The sequence below is a fragment of the Nicotiana tomentosiformis genome, chromosome 2 (assembly GCF_000390325.3).
Source record: "Nicotiana tomentosiformis chromosome 2, ASM39032v3, whole genome shotgun sequence".
NCBI lineage: Eukaryota > Viridiplantae > Streptophyta > Magnoliopsida > Solanales > Solanaceae > Nicotiana > Nicotiana tomentosiformis.
The window spans coordinates 38,037,613-38,046,152 of NC_090813.1; the positions used below are offsets into that span (position 1 = coordinate 38,037,613).

The following is an 8,540-nucleotide window of genomic DNA, read 5'->3' on the forward strand; positions in this document are numbered from 1 at the left end:
TATGAGCCTTTTTTCCTAAAAAAGGTTTTATGACTTGTTTGAATCAATTAGAAAAGGAAGGAATGAGTCAAGATCAGTTTAGAAATTTCTCTTGTAGTCATTTGCTATTTTCGACCAAATGTAAATTTTAAGTAGATGTCTGGCAAGTAAGAATGTTAATGTAAACATTAGATGTCAGCTCATTTCAGTGTCTTTTTTCGTGGTCAACTCAAATTTGGTTCGGATCTTGCCCATTTATCCGCACTTAATATTTATGTCAATAATAACAAATTTTGTAATTCTAAAAATGTGGTTTGGAATGATGATATCCGGGAGAAGGTGCATGTGGCTCCCATTGATGACAAGATGCGGGAAGCGAGGCTTAGATGGTTCGGACATGTTCAGAGGTGAAGCCCAGATGTTCCGGTACGGAGGTGTGAGCAGTTGGTTGTGGATGGCACGAGAAGAGGTAGAGGGCGACCTAAGAAGTATTGGGGAGAGGTGATCAGGCAGGATATGACGAGGCTCCAGATTTCCGAGGACATGACACTTGATAGGAAGATGTGGAGGTCGAGTATTAGGGTTGTAGGTTAGGAGGTAGTTGAGTCGTACCTTACTTCGTACCACTGTGGGACTAGCCTTGTAGGGTTTTTGTCTAAGATAGCTATTGGCAATGTTGTGGCTTACTATTTCGCTTTTCGGTGCATGTCCTATTTACTAGCTATCGCTTTTGCTTTGCACCTTTCTTCTAGATTTCATGGTGTTCTTATTTTTCTTATGATTGTTGTGGTGATACTAATATTTACTAATATTGTCTCCCTTTGCTTTGCATCTTTCTTCTGGATTCCATGGTGTTCATATTTATCCTATGATTGTTGTTGTGATACTAATATTGTTTCCTTTTATTTTTTTGTCATTTTGTCTTCTTTTTTTTTTTTGAGCCGAGAGTCTTTCGGAAACAGCCTCTCTACTCCTTCGGGGTAGGGGTAAGGTCTGCGTACACACTACCCTCCCCACACCCCATTAGTGGGATTTTACTGGGTTGTTATTGTTGTTGTTATTGTTGTTGTAAAAATATGATTTGGGGAAGGTAATGCGTATGTGGTTTTATCCCTACCTTACGAAGATAGAGAGGTTATTTCCGATAGACCCCCGACTCAAGTAAAGATGAAAAAGAAGCAATAGCAGTAAGCAATAACACCAACAAGATAGTAAAAAATCGAAGCAAAAGAAACTGCACCGCTATTAAGAAGATTGACGCGAAAGAACAACAGACCGTAATAGAAAACGAAGAATAAGAAAATACATGGCTAACATTAGTATTACGATAACGCTCGACTACCTACTAACCTTATATCCTAATTCTCGACCCTCACACTCTCCTGTCAAGTATAAGTTGAAGCAACCTAATCAACCCCAATACTTATTTGGTCTATATCTACCTATCGTGCCTAATTAGGTCAAATTACTTTAATTCATCATAATGGAGTCATAAATTAAAGTAAACAAATATAATAACTATAATTTAGTGATTAGAATGTATATGACTAAAATCTTAATTTGTTTTTCAGAAAACGTTGACCGCTGACATCTGAGACTGCAGCAGATCTAATGAAATGCACATGGGTTCCTCGTAAATTTCTGCATCCTTTTCAAACCTCTCAACACTTATGAACTTGCCTAAACGCTTCCAAATTAGAATTCTAGGAAGCTGCTAGTAGCATTTGTACAATTACTAATGGAGTTAAAATGCAAATGAAGGAACACAAAACAAAAGCTACTGGAAATAGCAATTCTACAGAGGTACAAACACAAAAATAGCATAACAAGAAAAGAAAAAAAATAGCAGATTCGAATTACAAGGGGCTCTCTGGAACTGCTTTAATCTTCGAAAAATCGAGACTTAAATTCTTCCCATGAATAACCAACACCAATCCCCTGCCCATACCCGAAACCTATACCAACACCACAACCCATTCCCACACCGAAAACCGTCTTGAGATGGTTCCATTCTGAACCCCCGAAACCTAGACCTCCGACTACGCCTAGTCCCACTCCTATGCCGCAACCAATACCTAAGCCGCCGCCTGGACCTAACGTTGCTTCTTCTATTTTCCGGCTGTTTTCCTGGATGAATTCTGTCACTGAAAGTCGCTTGTCTTCACGTTTTCCCCTTTTCCCGTTGAAATTAATGCCCTTCAATTTCCACAGGGAAGTGTCCTCAGCTTTCCGATAAGCAAAACCATTGAGGCGAAGGGTTTTGTCTTGCATTCTGATAGGGAATCAGTTCACTTTACTGAAACTGGGTCGGCTTGACCTAGGGCTAAAGTTTATGTGCTTTTTTTTAAGGGGTCCAACAGGAGGTTGACCAAGGAAATGAGGATAAGGGAAAAAGAAATGGTGGAACCAACTTACTGTCAAAATATATGATATATACACATTATTATTATTATTATTATTATTATCACTTTATATTAAGTGATTTATATTTTTACTTTGATTTTTAACTAATTAAATTATTTGATTTGATATAATCATAGAGTGTAAGTGAATTTAACGTATTAATAGAGGGAAGTGTTAAAACTTAGAGTTAATTTTTGGGGGGGGGGGGGAGGGGGGGGAGAAGACTAAAGAGTGAGAATCTTGTTACTTAAAGGTTACGGAGGAACAATCACTGGACAAGGTAAAAAATAGTTTTGTCACACAAGTTTAATCATACTGAGGTTTATTTATCTGATCTTGAAATAACTCGCTAATTAGGTTAAATCTTACGGAGTATGTGTAATTGACCCTTAGATGTTAATTTTCAGAACTAATTTGAGAATAATCAGTACTCGTATATCTTAAAGGAGTTATTTGGTAAAGTTGAATTGTTAGATAAAATGGTTTTCTGTGTTTCAAAAAATTTAAAAAATGTGTTTAAAATTCAAGTTAGTTATTGGAAAGCTAAAGGGTACTTTTGTCTGGATTCCGTTCTGTTTATGGAAAAAAGTAGAGAAAACTTAGGTCCCATTTGAAAGTTTTTTGTAAAGTTTGCAGAGTTTTTCAAATAAACCTGCTAGGTTAACTTTTTTTGGGGAAAAAATCTTTTTGGCTGAATTATAGAGGGAGAAAATAATATATGTTACTTTTGTTTATCTTTGACTAGCTGTCTGTTTGAAAAAGAAAAAACTAAAACAAATACTAGTATAATTGAAGAATTTCAATTTGGCACACGTTACCTGTAAAACGAATGGAGATTCAGCAATAAATTGACCCTTCAATTCTCCAAAAATAATTGTTTATAGTGGAACAATAGTTGCTGATAATGGTGCTAGGAAACAAAAGTTTTCAATAGTGATGGTAATGGTCATTTCTCTGAAGACTCTGAACTAGTAATAGGCGGGGGCGGAGCTACCCTTGTCCGAGGGGTGTCAATTTGACACCCCTTCGCCCGAAAAATTACACTTTATAGATAGGTTTAAAATATATATATATATAATATATACAATGAGTTGACAATCCTTGACACAAGACAAACCTCTATTTTAATGGTTAAGGGGTGTCAAAAGTTACTGAAGGTTGCAAGTTCTATTCCTGTGATGTCGTTTTCTTATCTGTAAGTATTTTTTTAAAATTAATTAATAAACGATATGACATGAGGGCAATTGGGAGTAAATCGTAAAGAAATCCTTAATTTCAAAACTCAAAAGGGAACATCTCTCACGGCTCATATTCTCAAATTGCTACTTGCTAGTGTTCATTCTTATCGCCGACTCGCCGAGACGCCGATTCGTGTCGTTAGTCATCTTTGAAAATTGCTGGACGTTGGTGCTAGTTGATCTTTCTTCGCCACTGGTCATGGCAGCCACGGTAAGTTTCTTTACTCTATTTCTTTGCCCCTTTCTTTTTAGAAGTTTGGAAATGGTTTCTATAAGACTATAACTTTCACTAGAATAAATTAATGGAGGACAAAAAGGATTAATTCCACTGAAACAAAATATTACTTGTATTTCTTGTATTTCTTATAACTGTGAATTGACAGTTTTTATAACTGTGAATTGTGATATTTTATAGAAATTATTACTTGTATTTCTTCTAATTAAATTTTGTTTTATAATTCAGAATCAGAAATCAATGAAGCAGTTTTTTTTTTGTAAAGTACCAAAATCAAGTTTGGCCACTCATAATCCATCTAATTTGGAAGAAGATGTAGTACCAAAATCAAATTTGGCCACTAATAATCAATCTAACCTGGAAGAAGATGCCAACCAATCGGAAGTACCATTGCATTCTTCTCAAAAACAACAAATTAATTTTGAAACTTTAAACTCCGATCCGGCAGAAAGAACTCAAATCTTGGACTACCATCCAAACCTCCGCGATGTGATTAGAAGAGCATACATTCAGAGAGGTGCTTGTCAACCTCGAGAACATAACTTTCCTCAAACAATTTTTTATGGAGTAATGCGTCATTTTAATCCTAAATGGTTTGTTGATTATCATGGGTGGTTGGAGTATAGTATAAGTAACGATGTAACATATTGTTTGAGTTGTTATTTGTTTAAAGACGATAACATTCATCAAGGTGGAGATGATGCATTTTTGAGCATAGGGTTTAAGAGTTGGAACAAAAAGAAGAGCTTTGATAAGCATGTTGGTGGGCCAAGTAGCTTTCATAACCAAGCAAAAAGAAAATGTGTAGATCTACTACGGCAACAACAGTCCATTATATATGCATTTGAGAAGCAATCTGATCAAGTTAAGCATGATTATTGGATTCGCTTAACTGTTTCGGTTAATGTCGTAAGACTTTTTTTGAAGCAAGAATTTGCATTTCGGGGTCATGATAAATCTAAAACATCATTTAACAGGGGTAATTTCTTGAAATTCTCTCATGGTATGCAAAAGAATGTGATAAAATTCATGATTATGTATTGAAATATGCTCCTCAAAATGATCAGATGACTTCTCCAATGATTCAAAAAGATATTGTGACTGCATGTAAGATGGAAATAATTAAAGCTATCATTAAAGAATTAAATGGTGACTACTTTGCCTTATTAGTTGATGAATCTTTTAATGTATCGCAAAAGGAGCAAATGGCTATTGTCTTACAATATGTTGATAGAATGGGATTTGTGGTGGAGCGACTTGTTGATATTGTTTATGTCAAAGATACGTGTGCTTCATCTCTAAAGAAGGCAATTATTGATTTACTTGCTAAATATTCCTTAAGTCTATCATATGTTCGTGGGCAATGTTACGATGGAGCAAGCAATATGCAAGTTGAGCTCAATGGCCATAAAATGTTGATTAGGAAAGAAAATAGATCGTCTCACTCTATTCATTGTTTTGCTTACCAACTTCAATTAACTCTTGTTGCGGTTTCAAAAAAATATATTCAAGTAGGAGAACTTGTAGTTTTGGTCTCAAATATTTTGAATGTGTTGGGATCTTCTTTTAAGCGTATGGATGAATTTCGAGAATCTCAAAAGGAAAGAATTGAAGAGGCATTAGATATGGGTGAGCTTAAAACTGGTAGAGGCTTGAATCAAGAACTTGGTCTTTCAAGAGCTTGTGATACTCGTTGGGGATCTCATTACAAATCTTTTAAAAAATTTATTCTTATGTTTGGCTCTATTCTTGATGTTCTTGAAGCATTTGTTGTTGATGCACGTTTGATGGATGACGTACAGAGCCAAGACAATGAGATATCTCAAAACTAGTCAAACATTTGAGGTTGCATTCATGTTGCATTTGATGGTAGATGTTTTAGCAATCACAAATGAGCTAAATAAATGTTTACAAAAAAAAGGAGCAAGATATCGCAAATGCTATGCTACTTGTAGAAGTAGCAAACAGAAGGTTGCAAAGTTTAAGAGAAGATGATTGGGATTTACTTATTGAAAAAGTATCTACATTTAGTATCAACTATGGCATTTTGATACCTAATTTTGATGAGCCATACGTTAACTCTTTAAGATCACGACGCAAATCTACCGATCATACTATTTTGCATCATTATCATGTTGATGTGTTTTGTAAGATTATTGATTAGCAAATTCAAGAACTCAATGGTCATTTTGACGAAGTGACTACTAATTTGCTTCATGGAGTTGCTTGTTTGAATCCAATTGACTCATTTTCTAGTTTTGACATCAAGATGGCTAAATTATATCCTGATGACTTTGATGAAGTTAATATGGGTGCTCTTGAGAATCAACTTGCGACATACATTATTGATATCCGTGATATTGATGAAAGGTTCTCCAATTTAAATGGACTTTGTGATCTTTCAAGAAAATTGGTTCAGACAAAGAAGAATTTAAACTTTCCTCTTGTATTCTGCTCGGTGAAATTTGCTTTGCTTTTGCCAGTTGCCACTGCATCGATTGAAAGAGCTTTTTCGGCAATGGAGTTTATCAAGAATGACATGCGGAATCGAATGAATGATGAACTTTTGAGTGGTTGTTTGGTGCCTTAGGTAGAAAAAGATGTATTTAGTACTATATCAAATGATGATATTATAAAAACATTTCAAAAAATAAAACCTCATCGAGTACAATTGTAATAATATAATATTGTTTTGCTTTAGACTGTGGTAACTTTGGTTTTGCTTCTAAGGTAGAGTTACATGCTTTTCATCACACCTTTTCCTTGTAATAGTTTGTTGGGTGTTATCTGCTGAATCTTCTTGATTTGTTCCCTCTTTTTCCCTGTACTGCTTCTTTTAACTATCTGTAGCTAAGATGAATTAAAAAATGGTTTCTTTCTTTGAACCTACCATTGTCTGCTTTCTCAAGCTCGTTAGTATGTGTTTGTTCCCAATGTTTTGAGCAGTTCACAAATTGTCAGCTTGTTTGTTTAGTGTCTATCTAGCTTTCTGCTTGATTCACCATATGAGGAAAACTGTGGTCTGACGGAAAAAAAAGTTTGTTGTTGTACTTGTTGTTTCACTAGTAGAATTATTTTTCTTGGTTTCTTCTTTCAGATCTTGACACCCCTTTGTGTAAATCCTGGCTCCGCTACTGGTAATAGGAGTAGCAATAAGGATAATACATAGATATTTTAATAATTTTTCTCCATATAAATATATTTGGCATACTATACATTTGATTTGTAAAGGAAGTAAAAAAATTCTAAAATTCTATGTAGAGTTTGCAAAAAATATCTTGCAAAAATGGCTTGGGCTTAGCAACCAATTTCGACTAGTAGAAGTCTTGGTAGACGACTATCTTCAATCAAAATTAAATCTCTTGTCTTTTCTCCAGAGGGTCAATTTGTTTTGACTGTCAAACTTCTAGACGGATTCTTTTGTAATAATATCCTCGTGCATTATATATTCTCTCTTCATTGGAGTGCTTGACTTTCTTCTTTTTGCCTTCTCTAGTAGTTTTCTTTGAAAGTTATCTTTGACTCGTAGTTTGACCATAATATGTCAATTTAATGCCTTTGATTTTCCAGGGAATTTCGGAACACCTTCCTCTTCCTTCTTTGTTTTACGTATTCTTCCCTAATATAAATAGTAATCTTTTTTGGCCTAAAACAAATAACATAACTCACTAATTAGCTCTCTCATAAACATAGACAAAGGCAAATATAATAGAGAGATGGATTTGGTTCAAAGCATATTTAGTGGTGGCTTAATTAAGAGACAGTGGAGAAGAAGAAGATACCAACGTCTAGATGGTACAGGAAGGAAGAACATGAAGGTCACTAGGTTTGGTAAAGCAAATGGAAATAGCAAAAGAAAATGGAGAATTAAAGCAATTCCAAAGTTGAAGTTGAAGATTTTTTCACCATTTAAGTTATGGAACAAGTTCAAGAATGCTTACATGAGCATGATGCTTAACTTGGCTGGAAATGTAAACTCATTGAACAATGGGAATGTGTTTGGTGCGAAAAGGATTCCAAAGGCAAGAGAAGCTAAATTGGGTTATACAAATACTGAGTTTGAGAACAGACTTATATATGAGATTTACAAGTCAATGGTTCCTTCCATGGAACTGTATCCAAATCTATAGCGTTTCTAATTTCTTCTTTTCTTCTTCTAATGATCAGCTTCTAGTTTAAAGATTGATAGGAGTTTGGTTATATATATATATATGCATTCATTATTTCGTATATTTTGTAACAAAAGCTTGTCTGTGCAGCCGGCCATAACTTGAATATTCTTTGTGTTTAATTCTTGAATCATGATATGATCAAAAAGTTGATTTTGTTTGTTTATTTTTTGTTTTTGTGTAACAAGTTATCCTCAAAGTTGTTAATTCTTTTAAAATATACTAGTTTCTGGATACGTGCGTTGCACATGTATCCCATATTATTTTTATAAAACTTAGATATAATAAATTAAACCTACATACTTTAAAGTGACCAAATCTTAAATTCAAAATGATTGAATAACCTTCTCTATACGAAAGATGAACAATTACATTAACTTAGTTGTTATTATTTGCAATCACATTATCTTTAGTTTATGAGGTAAAATGTGTCACTTGGTTTTCAAGATATTCTCTGTTTCTTTTGTGGCTGTAGTTGGGGGTAAAAAGTTGGTATAAGGATATGTTATTACCTCC

General features: G+C 34.4%; 1 long non-coding RNA gene across 1 annotated transcript; it reads left to right on the forward strand.

Annotated features, from left to right (window-relative positions):
• The first annotated feature begins 2,600 nt into the window (after positions 1-2,600).
• Positions 2,601-8,190, forward strand: LOC104091278 (uncharacterized). The gene is made up of 2 exons (XR_011413790.1): positions 2,601-3,831; positions 6,339-8,190. It is a non-coding gene; the product is annotated as an uncharacterized lncRNA (long non-coding RNA).
• The last annotated feature ends 350 nt before the right edge of the window (positions 8,191-8,540 follow it).